The sequence below is a fragment of the Strix uralensis genome, chromosome Z (genome assembly GCF_047716275.1).
Source record: "Strix uralensis isolate ZFMK-TIS-50842 chromosome Z, bStrUra1, whole genome shotgun sequence".
Classification (NCBI taxonomy): Eukaryota; Metazoa; Chordata; class Aves; order Strigiformes; family Strigidae; genus Strix; species Strix uralensis.
In genome coordinates this window covers 102,856,042-102,873,962 of record NC_134012.1, presented here as the reverse complement: position 1 = coordinate 102,873,962, position 17,921 = coordinate 102,856,042, and the positions used below count along the sequence as shown (strand labels likewise).

General features: G+C 43.3%; 1 long non-coding RNA gene across 4 annotated transcripts in view; it reads left to right on the top strand.

Annotated features, from left to right (window-relative positions):
* LOC141938375 (uncharacterized) overlaps nt 1–17,921 on the top strand; it is a 30,548-nt gene that overhangs the window by 4,153 nt on the left and 8,474 nt on the right. For 2 of the 4 annotated variants that reach the window (XR_012627246.1, XR_012627245.1), the window contains 3 exons: nt 1,416–2,281; nt 13,509–13,579; nt 14,096–14,186. This is a non-coding gene — a long non-coding RNA (uncharacterized LOC141938375). The remainder of the gene's footprint in view (nt 1–1,415; nt 2,282–13,508; nt 13,580–14,095; nt 14,187–17,921) is intronic. The other 2 variants (XR_012627247.1, XR_012627244.1) reach the window with 1 other exon arrangement.

Sequence of the window (17,921 nt, the reverse complement as noted above, 5' to 3'; positions counted from 1 at the left end):
TTTAAAACCTCCTTTGAAAATGGAAACTCACTCCTTTAAAAGTCTTCTTTCCAGGCATGGAAAGCTGCCCTGCAATCCACTGTGACACACAGGAAAACATCCAGAGACTCCCAAATTATAGAAATTAGCAGCTGAGACAAGTTGTTTTGACTACATGAGCTCACTATAGGAAAGAAAAAATGTTTCCTATTTGTAAGAACTCTCTTGAATTCTGTCCTGAAGATTACACTTGAGTTCAAATACAGTAACAGGGAGGTGATGGTTCAGCAAAGAGAGAACAGAAAATGGCTTACTGGCCTGAAACCTATTTGGCTTAGCAGGGACTGACAGCTTTCTCTGTTTGAGAAGATATTTGCCACCCTCAGTCCAGTTACCAATGGATGGATGCTCACTCAGAAAAGCATATTCGTATTTGCTGGAAGTTTCAGCAGAAACACCAAAGAACACGTGAATATCTTCTTGCTTAGCTCTTGCTAATCTCTCACACATCTAGAATGCATCTTCATAGGATACTTCCTTGGGCAGGGATCCACTGGCAGGATGATACATTCTGTATAATCATAATGAATTAAATACTTTAACTGTCTCAGATCCTACCAAGCAATAGATGGTATTGTTCCTCTGTCATTATTCTTAGAAGAATGCCATCATATTTTCCAAAGGCCTCAGCAGGGAAGTCAAAGACCTTGTGGATATACAGTACCTATGAATCTGTCTCCAAGCCTCCAATGTGAGCATTTGGAAACACTAACAAGACCACGTTGGAAGGGGGCAGAGGAAAGAAAAGGGAGAAAACAAATGAGGCCACAGTGAAGTCTTTCTAAAAAGCATTGGGGGAACCGTTGCTTATCATGCTAATAAAATTCTGAGGTATCTTGTGTTGAATTTAGGAATTCTGAGCAGAAATGTGGGTGACAGTATCTGTGAAGTGTAAAATACAAATATGTCTTACACCAAATTCGCAGTACAACTGGTAGACTGCACTTACCTGACTAGTCTCTTCCCATCTTAATGGTTAGTCCGTGAGTTTTACGTATATCCATGAAGGCAAGCATTCGTATACAGACCCAAACTGGTGTATGTTCCACAATAGCTAGGGGCATGTGGAAACAGACTGTGGGCTTTGCATTGGCTGTGCTTAAATTTATGTGTAGTGAATTAAATGCTGTGTGGAAAGAAACTGTGACCAGCTAGGAGAAACCTGTAATTGCTAAACCGGACATTAGACTCCTGGTGAAAACGCTACATCGGTAATGATCTAGATGTTGACATCTCCAGAACAGAGAACCCAGGGATTCTTACCACAGACAGTAATGTTCAGAAGCATAAACTTTTGGAGGGCCTAAAGATGACAGCTGCTTGCTCCAGGACTGGTGTTTTTGCCAACCTCAAGCTGCCTTTCTCCTCCTTTTCAGTGACATCTGTATGGGAAAATGGATCTGCAAGGCCACAAGTGTGCTGCTGCTCAGTGGAGAGGCAGTATGCGTGTGAGATGGAAAAGAACCATTAAATCATGTTGTTCCAGTGAGCTCTGTGAAACTGAGGCATTCCAGTAGCTTACTGACACAGAGTGCTGCTCCCTGGAGACCTGCAAAAGAAAAGGTATTTCCGCAAGGCAATTGTGGCAAACAGCTGACCTGGCACATTCACCCAGATGCACAGCGTGAAGAGGAACCGCAAAGATAGGCACAGATAGACAGCACAGACAGCATTTGTCCGAAGGGTACATGTCTATTATCGTCAGATGGTGATTAAGGATCCTTCTCTGCTGGGGTTTTGCCTGCAGGACCGATGAGATTTCCTAGACAGGTTGCAAGCTTAACACAGACTATCTTAAAGGCAGCAAAGTAAACAGTACTGCATCCTCAGAGCAGCCTGAGATCCAGAGCATTTCCCAGAGCACATTGAGAGCTGAGAGATAAAGTACTGACACATCCATAGACTTATTTCCAGAAATATGACAGTGCCCCACATGTAAGGTAATAAGACAGTAATTATGGATTTAGATAACAGTATAAAACCAATGCAAAATTTACCTCATGTGTTCCGTCAAAAAAAGATGGAGGACATGCAAGCAACGTGTAAGTGCTGGTTTTGAACGAGTCGGTGCTGGTCTGCCAAGGTAGATGTATGCCCTGTCAACAGGGTACACAAGACAAGAGTGCCTCCCCTGGGAAAGTCGCCCTCAGAGCAGCTCTACAAACGAGATCGCGTGGCTAAGTCAAGCTTGGACTGAGGCAGAAGCGCTGAGGGCTGGGCCAGCCGCAGACAGTGAGGAGAGGTAAATGGCACTAGGGCACTAGTCCCATTTTTGGCTCTACTGAGGAGATACTTGAGCCTTGCCTGTGTTCTCCAACAGGGACACGAGGGGTTTTGGTTTTGGTTTTCTCTGACTCCATGCGATACCATTTTAGCCTTAGCACAGCTTTATAAAGCTGTTCACGTAAGCAAAAGACTCTCCTTTAAGTAATGGGCCACTGGAAACCATGGAGAGGAAAATCACTGGGCATTCTAGAGAGCATCACCTTTTCTTACAATTCCCATTTATCAAATCGGTGAAGGAAAGGTGTATTTTCAGAAATTGTAAGCAATATTTTGACAAACCAACCCGATTTCATCTCTACTCTGAGACATCTGGAAGGAATAATTTTTCTTTTTGACTGAAGAGTTTCTTAAAATGTGCCACAATTTTAAAGAGAAAATTAGTATTTTGACTCCTGTTACTATTTTCTTAATTTTCCCTCTTGCAGCCTTGAGGATTCTCCCTTCCTCCTCCTAGTCCAGAAATCTGTATATAAAGTATATTACTTAATTTCAATTACAATGTTAATTACAGAAGACAAGTGGTTACTGAATCTTGCACCATAATTAATCAACCTGATATTTACTTACTACATTGTTCATACTGGATTAAGCTGTAGCTGGACAAGCAGGGCAAGGAAAGTGAGTGACAGGAGCATTATCATGGCACACTGCCTCCCATTGGGAAAGTTCATCTTCCTTCTGAAAGAGACGCCTTCAGGGATCATGTAATTTGAATTCCCTGTGAATTTAGTGTCATCTTAGCTTGACCAGCTCTGGAAGAACATATTAACCTCCTCTTGTGATTTTCAGAAAACCATTCTAATTTAGCAAGTAATTAAGGGTCACATGTAGGATAAAGAGCTAGATAAGCTTGGATTACGCACAGGAAGCTTTGTTTCCAAGGCAACCGTAGCAGAGGGGGTGTTAATGCTGAGGTCAGTCAGTTAATGAACTGGGAATGGTTACTGGCTGCAAAATGTATTAGAACTGGGGAAATGAAACTAACAATTGCATTACCATTTAATGATTTGATGATAGAAAACAAATGCCTACAAAGCTAGTTATCGCTGAAAATACTGGAGACAAAGGTTACAGGCAGTGGCACCATTCTGCTAAGTGAGGTCACAAGAAGTCCAAAACAATGACGCTTGACAAACCTCATTCTTTTTTTAAGCTAAAATTACTTTAGTCATCATTCATGGATTTTATGGCTTCTCAGTGTGAAGCTGTCAATGTTTGCGTAAGCTGCCGTTGCTAACACGTGCACTCAGTGCTAGACGTTCGTTTCTTCCTGAGGTTAGTCCTGACAGAGGTTACTACCTGTGTAACACTATCAGGATGAAATCAGCCTGATGGATTTAGCACTCTGAAAAGCAAGACACTAGGCTTCCAGGAGCTCAGGATGTAACACAGTAGGCTCTGGGAAATAATCCTCGTGGAAGATTTGACAGAGCAAACACACAAACATCATGGACACGGCTAAAATGTCCAAGCAGCTCATACGTAGCAAACATAAGCAGATTTATTAAAACATGTTCATATTTTAAAAATTAAATCTTGCAGGGGGTTTGCTTTTGCTGCAAATCTCATAACCTTAATTTTGACGCTTTACAAACAGTGCGTAGGCTCGGTCTCCATCCACTCTCCCTGATAATCAGCAGGCTTTGACAAATAAAGGCTGTGCTCCCATAACTCCGTGACGACATGTTGCTGGCACCAGGAAGAGCTTCTTTGCTTTTCTTCCTGCTATGTTTAAAAACTCCCAGATGCACACCTCCAAACTGGGGCTCTACAATAGCAACTTTCAGAGCTAATCAAGGGAGGTGCAGCCCCCACCGACTCATCCAGAAGCCATACCTGATTTTTCAGGGACTTGAATTTATCTCTAAGATGTCTGACTAACCTGTAAGCCTGTGCAGCTTGCAGAGTTAGATGGAATTTTTTTATTTGTTTTCAATACTTACGACTAATCTGTCTCTGAAGGAAGCAATGACCCTATGTACAAACATGGCAGTAGACTCAGGGGAAGCAAGATATTTTTCACCTGGAGGTAATCAAAGCATTTCAAAACAGGATTTATGTGGAAAAAAACCATTGTATTGTCAAAACAGTATTTTTTTCAAGGTAATTTATTTCAGCTAGAGTTTGAATGATGGGAAGAATATTCTGACTTACTTCACTAGATGGCAAAACATCTTTTAGTGCTGTAACATTTCAAAATAGGATATTTTGACTTTTATGTCTTTCATTTTGATACAATATTATCCATATGTATAGGATTTTAATGTAATTTATTAACCAAAAGAACACTATAGAGATTCTGTATTTTTAGCTTTATAAAAACAAAGCAATTTTTTCTTTTCAATTTTAGAGTAATTTTCAGATTTCTGTCTTATTTAAAATGAATCCCCCTAATTTCAGAAATTTCTTTTCTCACCTGCTTTTATTCCTATGAAAATACACAAAGTTTCCAGTGGAAGAGGCTTTTTTAACAAGCAAATAAGTTAACATTCTCTCATGCAGGCATTGCATAATGTAAAAAAAAATTTGGGAATCCGATTATTGTGATATAAAGCAGCAGAACAGAAATATTATAGAGTACAAAGAGTAGGAATGACCCATTAGCTATTAAATGCTTTCTCAGTTCAGTTGTACCATACCTATCCCTTGTGATCTGTGAAAGAAAGAATTGCACAGGTGTTTTTCAAAGCTTTCTTTAAACCAGACATGCCTCTCTACTTTCTGCTACAACCAGATGACATCATGGGTTTTTTATGTACAGCTTTGGCATAAAAGCAGGCCATTTTGCATTAGACCACCTCTGCTTGCCCTGGGGGAATTTAGACCCTGTGCTCTCTCAAACATGCACAGTAGAACTTTCGACAGTGAAGTGAAGGTGAGCTGACAAGCTGTGATGACAGCTGTTTGGGACAGTTTGAGTCTGCAGTGAGTGTTACGTATACTGTTGCTCACAGAAAAGTGTGACCAAAGGATAGCACCGGAATGAGGGAAGATCTGGAAAACACTGTCAGGAAAGGCAGACTTCTTACATCAGCAGAGATCAGGTGGAAGAAAGGACAGCACAGCCATTCAAGCCTAAAACTTCTTGTTAAAACCCTCCAAAAAAACACTAACAACAAAAAACAGAAGGGAATTTACCTTCTGTGTCCACAGGCAGCTGGAAAAAAATGTAATGGCCTTAAATAATTAACGGGTTAAACAGCGGCAAGGAGAATTTATGCAAGATATTAGTGGACATTTTGCATTTGTTCCGACTGTCCCTGGAGAGAGTGCCGACAAGGCCAAAGCATCTCTGCACAAGCCATTTTAGGAGCAGCTTCTGTGCTGCCTGGTGCTGGGCAGGACAGATAATCTCTCAGAATTTCTTCTTTCCTTCCCACCTGCTTCCTGTGATAGCCGTTGCTCTGCTTTATTCTTCATATTTCACACTTCCAGGCTAAAGAACTCACAACAGTATTTAATTCCTCAAGTGTTTTTACCACTACAGTTAAAGGACTTGAGCAGTGTTGGAAGTAATAATTTGACTGCTTGTGAAAACACTGTACAGACCGGGACAAAGAACATAATTTTTCAGGTTATTTTGATTGCAAAGAATCAAAGGTAACTGTAAAAGTCTTAAGTAAATCAACAAAAAGTTCATCCAGAGCTTGGAAAACCCAACAGTCATGCTAGGTCCGTGGTTCCCCCAGTCTGGACTAACACCAGAGTTTCTAGAATGAAGTATCCTGTACAATGAGGCTGTTTTGTTTCAGGAAATATTCTGTGGCCCACCTCTGGGCTGTGAATCCTCTCCCACACATTGTTGTGGTGTGTGTTACTCTATTGCAGATGACTGCTGAGCAAGCCCAAGTAAAGCTTTCAGCTGTGCTAAAGATCGCTTGGAGGTTCTCTGCTATGAATTTATCTTGGTATGGAACAAATGAAAATAACCTGCCTGACTTAACAGAGCTTGGGCTGGAAAGTAATTTTGGTACCTGTCTTCTCTAAGTCATATTAGTGTACTGAGGCCGTCTTAGAATCTCAACACCACCAGAAAATTTAGGTATAAAGAAAACAGTTAGCTTAACCTGATTCAGTTCAGCATTTGATCTGGCAGATGTACCAGCCAAAATTTTACCAAGGGTAACAAATGAACCTTGGGATTAATTCAGACACTCCACAAATCAAGTGGTGGGAAATGCACAAACAGGTTATGGTGAAGCCTTGTAGCTTTCATGTAGGTATCAGTTATTATTCAGCAAGCTCTTGATTCTTAAATGATTGCAGCCTTCTTTTTTTCACTTTTCTTAAGGAAATACTGCTGATGCTGGCACTCCATAGTAAAGGAAGTAAATGCTTTTCACTGTGCAGACAGCTTTATGTTCATATTTGCTCCAGTTCCCAAAATAAGTATCAGATTAGTTAACCAAATGACATGAGTATGAAATAAAGGCAACGCACCTCCTTCTCAGCCACCAATTCGCGGATGCTGTCACAGATAAATTTTTTTCAGGAGACACAATTTGCTAATTATTATTCCCAGATCAAGTCTAAACCTTAGAAATAATGCATAGTCATCAATTAATGAAAGGCATTAGTCCTTTTACAGCGCACTTAGTTAAGAGGCTAGATTTCAAAAGGATGCATAAATTGGGTGTCTGAATCCACAAATATGAATAAATGAACTGCGGAGAGCTTAACATGTTTGGAAAATCAAATGACTTAGTCTAAATTTGGCCTGTAGAAGCCCCACAGTAGCAAGTACTATTTTGATAGTTTTAGCTTTCATAAATGTCCACTGGAAATTGGTGAGAATATCTCACCATGCAAGAATTCTTTTTGATCCCCAAGGGGCAAGCAGAGTGGGACAGCAGCTCATGGGATTCATCTCAGGGTACTGAAAGAGCTGTCCAATATCATCATGGGACCTCTCTCCATTGTTTTTCAATGGTCTTGGGACTCTGGAGAGGTCCCAGTCAACTGGAAGCTGGCAAATGTTGTCCCAGTTTTCAAGAAAGGAAAGAAGGAAAACCTTGGTAGTTACAGGCCTGTCAGTCTCACTTCAGTGCCTGGTAAAATTATGGAGAAGGTTATTCTGGAAGTTATGGAAAAACACTTGAAAGACAATGCAGTCATTGGTTGTAGCCAGCACAGGGTCACAAGGGGAAAGTCCTGCTTAACCAACTTAATTTCCTTTTATGACAAGGTCATCCATCTAGTTGACTAAGGGAAGCCAGTAGGTGTGTCGAGGGAGGTGATTGTCCCACTCTACACTGCACTGGTGCAGCCTCACCTCAAATACTGTGTGCAGTTTGGGGCACCTCAGTATAAGAAGGACATCAGACTAGCAGAGTGTGTCCAGAGGAGAGCGACCAAGATGGTGAAAGGTCTCGAGGGCCTTGAGATGAGAAGTGGCTGAGGTCACTTGGTTTGTTCAGCCTGGAGAGGAGAAGGCTGAGGGGTGCCCTCATCACAGCCTACAAGGGGGGCCACAGAGGGGGAGCTGCTGATCTCTCTCTGGTGCCAGCGATAGGATACAAGGGAATGGAATGAAGCTACGTCAAGGGATGTTCAGATTGGACATTGGGAAAAGGTTCTTCGCTGAGAGGGTGGTCACTGGAATAAGTTCCCCAGGGAAGTGGTCATGGCACCAAGCCTATCAGAGCTCAAGGAGCATCTGGATGATGCTCTTAGTCATATGGTTCTAGGTAGTCCTGCAAGGAGCAGGGAGTTGGACTCGATGATCCTCATGGGTCCCTTCCAACTTGAGATATTCTATGATTCATCCTCTGTCTCATACTTACCTCCTTTTATGCTTTACTCAGCTCTAGGGTTGCAGAGTGACAACATTCAGCCAGATCTTCCCTAATTTTATTGAGCATTTTAAAAACAGAACATCCTCACTTTCCTGTTCAGTGAGAGACCCCCTTCCTAGCACACCCTTCTGTGTCTCTGAATGGCTGTTTTTGAGTCAAACTTTATTAAAATGAACAATTGACCCATTCATGTTTACCTCAAGCAGGGATGAACTGAACGGATTTAAAAACATCTGAACCTCTTTGAACATTAGAAGTTGTCAAATTTAGAATCTTTTAAATCAAATGACCTGGAAGTGAACCATGAAAAACATGGAAGCATCCCTAGCTTTGAACTTTGGCTTCTCGAGTGCAGCCTGTGGGGGAACTGCTCATGTGATCCTCAGCACAGCGCAGCTTCAACTGCCCAGTTTTCTCGCTGCTACCTCTCTTCTGGCTAAGTGATGAATCCCTTTCACTTTTCAGATGTCTACCCCAGACTCTGAGCCTCGCCTCTGCTGCGCTTCTGTTCTCTCATTTGTTTTACCTCCACACCCTTTTTTTTGTTGTTTGCTTTCTCCCGGTATATTTATCTGCCTCCTGACAGTAGGCCCTCCCTCAGCTGCTGGACATGTTTTCAGATACTTCTCTAATGCAATACAAGTGCCAGTCTCAGTGGGGAGGACAATATAAGGAATGATCCTTAAAGCGTCAGCTGATGGGTGGAGAACCATCCAGATTGTTTTCAACACAAGCATGCACACTGCACACTTTTCCCCTTTGATTTCTACATGTGAGCAGGAAGGAGTTCCCAGTGACTTTGTTGCCTAAAGGCATAACTAGTCAGATGAAAGCCCCGTTCAATTTGGTTTTATCGAGAATAGATCTCTGAAATGGAAGAAATGTGCAGAATTCAGGGGAAAACAGACACTCACACACAGAGACACACTCACACCATCCTGGTCAACTGACTGGCCAGGTCCCAGGACCTAGGATGTCAGGGCTGCCACCACCAGAAAGCGCACAGCACAGCTGACTGGGCTGCCCCAGCCTCCCCTGTTACTGCACTGGGTCGCCACATGAGTCCCCACGAGAGGATTCGAGAGCCCCTTCCCAACTGGCCTTGGTCAGCCACACTGGTACACCCTGCCCCTGCTCAGGGCAGCCTGCTTGGACTCCAATTGCATTCAAAGCCCACATCTTCCATTTGCAGCTGATTCCCAGTGACCTTGGCTGTGTCTCCCTCATCTTTCTTCAGTCACATTGAAAGCTACAAATCTTGTTTCAGCCTAGATGGCAATTATTTCAGTGTGCGTTCACACAGTTCATATTTTTAGCATCCAGTATTACCTGAAGGATGGAGAGATTTCTTAGTTCTTTTGGCATTAAAAAAGAGGTCATGTGCCATTCCTAACATTGCACTTTGTTAGCTAGAATCATCTTAGTGAAGATAATGGTCCTTGCATCACAGGAGCCACTTCTCACCTTTCTCGTGAGATACTGCTTGCGTTTTCTGGAGTGCTGAGCTTGTGACTAGTGGTGCATGCAGTATCCCAGAGAATCAGATCCCTGAGCTGTCAAGTGCATTCCTCATGACTAGTATGCATGTTAGTTTCCAGTCATCACAAACCAAAGGCGTAGGCTCTAACAGCAGCGCCCTGCCTGATGCTGTGCTTTGGAAAAGGTAGTAGTGCACATGGGAGCACTTCATCTGCCTGAGATACAGCCCCAGTGGGCAGAGCCAGCAAGTACAAACAGCAGATAGAGCCTGCAAAGCGGGTGTCTTTTGCTTTGTGCACTTTACTCACAGTATGCCATTTCTTTTGCTCTCATCCATTTCAGGCAACCCAATTCATATGCCTTCCTTCAAAGCCAGTGAGTCTGGCTCACAGTATTACTGTTGCCATCAGTCCAGTAGCTTTTCCAGCTGCTCACTGTGCCTGTGGTGTCTGAGGCCACAGCACACTGCAGGCAGCTCGCAGGCCTGGCTCACTAACAGCCTCTGTCCTGCTCAACCTACACAGAGGAGGGGTTTGAAAGGACAGGAGTAAAAACCTGCCCACCCTTCCCTAGGAAGGATTCTTTCCAACGTTTGTGCCTCTTTGTTTCTTAAGAATAGGATCACCTTCACCTTCAGAAAATGAAGGTCATTCCTATTTGAATTGGTGCACAATTGGCCATGCTCATTAGGAAGGGAGGGGGCCTGGGAAGCATCTTTCCCCACAGCAGCAAGGCAAAAAGTAAACTGAGGAGGAAGTGGAAAGAGGGTATAACATGTTTAAGGATTACATCTTGGCATGCACAGCATGCAATTTCACAACTCATGTCACACTAGCTTGTGGTAAACCAGAAGCTATTAATCCCATGGGAAACAAAGGAAACCCGAGGGACTACCTCCTGCAAGCATTCTGTGAGAACACAGCAGGCCGCAGTGACGAGAGCACAGATCTCTGCGGGCACAGTCATACCTGCCTTGGAAAGCACATGAAGATTTTTCAAGTGCATGAATTGCAAAAGAAAAAAAGAATAAAAGATATTTGCTCAATTAGCCTTAAGGGATCCAACTTTTTTGTCAGCTCTGCATCTTTTGGGACTTCTTAAAGCAAGGAGCTTTGCTTTGTTGCCTATTTTATAGATGGATGGCTCTAGGAACACATGTTTAGAGGAATTAATTGTAACTTTGTTCACTAGGAAGTTTCTTTCTACCAGCCAGCAAGAAATCCCTCGTTTTCATGACAACCAAAAGAAAAGCAAGTGACCATGCATTAGAGTGAAAAGAATCCGGTTTAGAATGTGAATAGGGGTACAAATTACCAAGCATAAACACATACCCAAGTAACCGCTGTTTGCAAACTAATTAGTTTTTCTAACTGCATTACACACAGGCAAAAAAAGAAAAAAACAGAAGTGAGGAAAGGGGGGGCCCTGACTGCTTATCTCTCTTCAGCATAAATAGATCATCTGAGTTGTCTTAATAAAAGGTGCATTGTCTTCCTGAGATGACTGTAGGTTTTCTAGTTTCAGCTTCACTTTCCTCTTTTTGTCCAATATGAAACTGCTCAGCGGAGGACTTTTGAAGGATTTAGAGAATCACCTGGCGGTACTGAGCCCATGACAGAGAGGACAAACTTGTCATCATTGGGCAACCTCTCCCTGGAGTCCCAGAGGTATTACTTGTAAGAAATGCAGCCCTGCAGCTACTGAAAAACCATTCTGTGCCCACATGTCTGTGTAGACTATATATAAACATATTGAGAAAGGGCAGAAGACTGTGTTTAACATAGGCATTTGCAGTGTCCTTTTCAAAAAGCTTGCAGAATTATTTTTGTGTATTGCCAGGCAACATCAGCAATAGACCAGGTACTTTTTGTACTCTCCTTTAGGACTCAGAATACTTTAAGTAGCAGGGAACTTCAGAATTGGTCTAGAAATGCGGGAAGCAATATCAACCCACCTACAGAATATGCGTAAAATGCAGAGTACCTAATGGTACTCGAAACCTTTTTTTAGGAAATACATACAGGTATGGCAAAGCTGGATCCAGTTGTAATGGCAACAGGTTTAACACTATGTACCCTAATCACAGTACTTTGCATAAAGCTGGCAAAAAAAAAAAGGTAAAACCACACAAAGCATTTAAAAAAAAAATCTTTTTCTTTTCTTCATGGGGTTCAAATTATTGAGAGTATTCCTGTATCCGAGTTGTTATTGAAAACGTTGTCAAAGTTATTAATTACATACCCAAATTATATTAAGAATATTTTCAAAAGAAAAAAATTACCAGTTGCCCCTGTTCTCACAAAACTCAAATCCTCACAGCCACTCACCTAAGTTCAGTCATTTCCCTTCACATCTCTGTTTATGCCACCAGGAAGGCATGCCTACATATGTGTTCCTGTACACATTCGTATGGGGGGTTGGCTTAGGTTTGGTTGGGGTTTGGTTTTTCGAGGTTGGTTGGTTTTTTGGTTGGGTTTTTTTTTTTCCCTAAGCCCTCATTAACTCCACTCACGCTGTCTTACTCTGTTTGCCAGTGCTTAAGTAGTGCTTTTTTAAAAAAGCAACCAATTAGCACCTCATCAGCTTCAATTAGAGGAGACAAAAGCAGTGTAAAGATAACTCAATGAGAGGGGGTGGCACAACATCATGTAATCACTTAAGACAGCGGTGAGCATTCACTGTGCTGGCTGTGCCGGGCCTATTCACCTTTTTTTCTTCCCTCTGGATGCATTTAAGACCTTTTTTTTTTTTTCCCCCTTCTGCTGGGAAGCCGGGCCTCCCAGGAGTCTCAGAGTCTCTCATTCAGAGCTACCTGTTTACAGCTCACCGAACAGAAGGACCTAAACAATCCTATATTGTACGCCTAGTGCTTCCTTAAACTTAGGCCTCCACAATGGCATGTTTTCAGAAGCTGGGCAGAATAACTTAAAGGCTGGCTTTATACTCATTAAGTGTTCTGCTTGTACTGTCTTCTAATTACATGGCAGGGCAACAATGTATTTTTTTTTTCAATGGAGTTCTTTGGAGCAGTTAATTTGGTGCCTGTACTAAATGCCCCAAAACATTAATTAGTGTGGAAGGAACCCTAATTTCCTCAGCGGCTTTCCTCTCCATTTACTTCCCTTGTTTTCACATAGGCTTGGATGAGCCTCTATAATGAAATTACCTCATTAATGCCTTTATTCTTGCAGAGTAACTCATTCAAGATCTACCATTTAGTTTTAATTTAATGCTGTCAAAAGCAAAAGGTGCATTCATGTCTTTGATTAGTGCATTTTTTTCTCTCTAAAGAGTGGACAGATTTAAATTATTAAGATGGCAAGTAGTGAGTTATAATTGGATACAAGCAGCACTTCAGTGAATATTAAATGCTTTCAAAGCCTGGCCTATGTGGTCTGCTGACTATTAACTGTGTCCAATAAGTTATTTTGTGGGGTTTGAATTAACAGCACCTTAGCTACTGTGAAGCAAATTAAGTTTAATTTTGTTTATAAAAAACAGTGAAGTTGCGTTTATCAACATGACATTTAGTTGTAGCAGAGTTCAGTTTTCCCCATTATCCTATACTGACCTCATTGCTTGGTTAGTAACGCTAACACAGGGGCTCATCCTGTACTTCAGTCATGCAAAGTCTAGCTGGAGACTTGCCTACGTATGGCCAGTAGGATAAGGCCTTTTATTTCCAAGAACTACTGAGTTGTAAATATTGTCAAACAGAAACCACCTTAGCCACGTTTAACCGTACTGGTGATTTTCTTGCAGAGTACAGTGGCACAAAGTATGTCTGCTATTAATGGTGAAGGCACAGTTACAAGCTGGTTTGATACCTGCAACTGAGCAGGAAGGATTTAACATCTGATCCTTGATCTTTAATGCTCTCTCTTCTCCCTCCTTTCATTTACAACTCAGGTCACAAAATATCTGAGATGCATCGGAGAAACATGCAGGTCAGAAGACTTAAGCAACCTCTAGACTGCTTGGTATGTGTATATTATTGTTTATTGTGTGGCTGCAGTGCTACCAGAGGTCAAAAATCAGTCACATACATGGGGACAGGACTGCTGGAGGGTCTAGTGTAACCCTCAGCTCAAAGCAGGCGTAGTCACATCAGCTTGCTCACAGCCTTGCCCAGTTGTCCAGGGCCTTTAAGTTTTGAATGTCTCCAAGGATCGAGATCCGACGACCTCTCCGGGCTCCTGTTCCAGTGTGTAGCCACCTCCATAGTGGCGTTTTCCTTACATCATTATAAGGAAATTATTATGTTTTCAATGCAAGCATTAAATATCATATGACAATGTTTTTTCTCTCTAAAGAGTGGACAGATTTAACTTATAACTCTATTATAATCTATTACATATTATAAATATTTGATACACTCATTGCATATATTATACAATATAGAATTATATTAGTTATATTATTTAAATCATACACTATAATCGTATAAATTTATAAGAGTAAGCAGGTTACCTTTCTCTGGTTACCTTTCCCTACAGAGTACGTATATTCAGGTTTCGCCCTGCGTGGAGTGAGGATGTAGCTGGGATGGCTGTTGGTGGCTGAGGAAAGACAGAAGGGAAGTGACAGGTATGACCCTTGCACTGCCATGCAAGAATTTCCTTCTGCTGCCACCCTTTGCAGCACTTTGGGACCAGCTTGTTTGGCCTTTTGCTTCAGATGGTGCATCGACTACATCTGTACTCCAAACGAAACAGTGCCAGGACCTGCTTCTGCCCTGAGTCCGTGCAGTGCAGAATATCCCCATTACCTGGCTTCTAACTCCGGGTTTCCACTGGGTTTCACGTGAGGACTGTCTAGCCCTAAAACATGGAAGACGTGGGGTTTTTTTTGCATGTGTGCTTCTCCAGTTCTGTGTGCCTGAGACAGAGCAAGCACTGTAAGCTTAAAGAGTATGCATTGCTTTCTGTGCATTGTGGCCTTAGGGTGTATAACGTGGTTTGAAGCATAAAACCTGCAGAAGGCGGCTGCAAAAGGGTTCAGAGAACTGGTTTTGATACCGTCTCACCTGTCCTGTCCATTGTCAATGATCCTCCGCCTGTGCTATTGCTCTGTGGTGCACCAAAGCCCTCTCATAAATTGCTACTTATTGGGGCCAAAACTGCGCTAGCAGTTAGGCAGTGAGAGGGACTGGGGTTCAAAAGCTGAGCTAGCTGTCTGGCTTTGGCTTATTTTGCAGTGAGACCATGCCGTAAAGTCCTGTTCCTGTTCTAGGTCAGCTAAGAATATTGTGGGTGGCTTATGAAGAACTAGCTTAAGTCCAGTAATTCTGCAGATACTAAGTGTTTCTCTATGCCACATGAAGGCCCCTATCCAGGGAGTTTTTCAGTGTAATGTATATTGTCAAACCTGGGCTTCTCCTGACACCCATCAGCATTCTCCCCCAGCTCCCTATTAGTCCAGTGACTGAAACATATGATCAAGGAGTGATATAGCCAATGCAATTCTCTGCTCATCCCCAGGAAGCATGCGCCTTTCAAATCATCACACCATGTCTTTTCAGGAGAAAGGGGAAGGAATGGTTCTTGCTATCCACTTATTTCCCTCTGAAACATGACATTATGCAGAAGAAGTCAGAGAGCAGACAAGACCCTCAGTCTGGGAGCTAGAGCTGCGTTTGGTCTCTGCTCCAAGAACTGTCCCTGTATTTTATGCTTGTATGATTATTTAATAATACAGTGCTAGAAACAGAGACAAGGAACCAGGAATCCTCTCTCCAAGGTAGAGTGTCCTTGCTGCAGGATACCATGATCATAGGAGTCACCTAAAGAGCTCAGCCTCTGCTCCTTCTACACTGGGGAGTATCAGATATGGAGAGCAGCGAGGGAGCCTGTTCACCAAAAGAGCAAGCTGTACGTGGTGAGCTCAGGGGTAGAACTGAGTGGCTACAGATAGTGGCTCAGTGAAAAACTGGGCTTAGTCTGAGTGCTGATGGCAAGCCTTATTTGCCTCAGCCTGAAGACACTGCAGGACACGTAGATGTAACCTCTGATGAGTGCCTGCACCTATGCTCAGGAAGAAGGCTTAGGCAGATGGGAGGAAGCACTAAGTACAAGCAGCAAGAATGACAACCAAAAAACCACAAGGATCAACTGAAGTAACAGTTCAAACACATTTTTGTTCCTCAGTGAGTATGGAGTAAGAAGAAACAGGAGAATCTGGGTATATGGGACAGACATAAGGAGAGAAGCAAGGAGAAGGTGTAGGTAGGGTAAAAGGCCAGCAGAGCTCTTGGGCAGTGCGCTGGGCACAGGGGTCTCAGGGAAAGCTTGTGCTGCCGGAGAGAGGTGACAGCCAGCGGGGTCAGCCTGGCTCTGTCCTTGGTGGCCCAGAGCACCCTGTGGTGGCCCTCCCCACCTTGAGGGGACAGTGCAGGCAGAGCTCCACTGCCATGTTCAGCAGCAGTGACACACTCCTTGACAGCTGCTGCTTGCTCCCACCTTTGGGCATTAAACTGGTTGTGGGACTAGGCAATGAGTTAGGTTAAAAATGGCGGCCCCACCCACCCCTTTGTTGACAGGTTAATTTTAAGTTCCCTGTTGGAGTTCATTGCGCTGTCCTCCCCATCCATCTGCTGGCACTGCTGGGCAGGAGGAAGCAGAAAGAGCAGCAGAGATGAATGAGACAGGCTGAACGAACGTGTCAGCCATTGATGGAAATGCCAGTCTCTCCTTGAGTAGGGGACAGTTTAAAGCAACTTTAAGGAAGAACACACACCTGAGGAGCATGACTTTGCCATCCATTTATCAAGAAGGATTCTTAACAGAGGTGGTCAGTTGCAAACCAGAGAATTAACTACCCACTGATGAACGGTGACTGGTCAGAGCTCTTACACTGCAGCCTGAGTATTTGTTAAACGAGCTCATACAGATGAGACCGCAGTGCGAGAGTGCCCCCTTTTGCTCTCATGAGACTTTGAGATCTGTAAAGGGATCACACATAGAAGAAAGGCTTCACAGCATTGAAAGCTGACTTTCACAGTGGGAAAAGCAGCATTTAACAGGGGAGGCTGAGTTACAAAGCACTGATCCTGGAAGAACAGCGCAAGGATAATCAGGAGACCCATGCAACCATAGGGCAGAAGGGTAAGCGGGCAGAATCTCTTTCTGCATTACTCTGACCAGAAAAATGCCCGAAGTATATCAGCAGGCTCTAGGGTAATGCATCACTTGGGCATAGCAGAGTCCGAGATGAAAGATCTCTGTCACATCACATAAGAACACACGAAATAACCACCGGGTCTAAATGAAGCTAGGGACTGTGTCTGGTGGGACAACGGGCAGTGCTGCCTGTGGGAGCACACAGGCCTGGCCGCTCCCTACAGCCACATCCCCCCGTCTTCACCGTCCTCACCATCCTCCAGATTAAGGTGTCAGGGAGTGGAGAGGGCTGGCCGCTCCTTGGGGGAAGGCAGCAAGGAGCTGTAGGGAGTGAAGTGTAGGACAGTGGGGGTCTCATCACTGAGACATCCCATCACTGAGGTGGGTAATGGGAGTTAAATACAACACCAAATTTCTCTACAGTCCTCAGGAAAGAGGACAAAAATCAAACACTCAGAATGAATGAGTGATGTGTTTGTGTGCAGCCTGCGCTTCACTCTCGATCACAAGAATCATCTTACTTGGATACAATTACCTACCGCTTCTCTGCCTTCCACTTAGGCAATGCTCTTAAAGGCTTCAAAAGTCAGATCGAGTCCTACCCTGGCAGAACATTTCCCTCTGTCTGCTGGACCCCTGGACGTGATCTACGCTGCATACTGCATGTGGCCCCTGCACTGGTGAATTCCTTTGTATGACCTGGGGCTATGCAGAATACCTGGTCAAGTCTTTTACTCAGTTTGATCAAAAGATCCCTGACACAGCCAAGCATTTAGCTGAACAAGCATTTCACTATGAATAGCATAAATATTTGAATTCAAGTGTATGTCAACAGCAATCGATTGAAGCCTTCATAATGAAGGCCTGTGGGAACTAAGGGTGGATCAAAGAAGAAGGAAGAGATTCTTTGTAGGGCTCAGTTAGGGTATTAAGACAACACCGCTTCTTGTAAGCGGGTCAGTCATGTTCTGCACAGAACCAGCAGTGTGCAGACACTAGTATTCTGCTTAGCCCCTGCATCACAGTAACAGCAAGGTGGTTATGGTGAAAGCAGGCTGAAAATTCACACCACCTACTAAGAGGTGGTCACATAAAAGAATGTGGTCAGAACTGGTGGGCTGAGTGACTGCAGGAGAAGAAAGCTAGTGATTATTGCAATGCTTTGGTGGAAGGGGTTTCTGTTCCACTCAGGTCCGTGATTTAT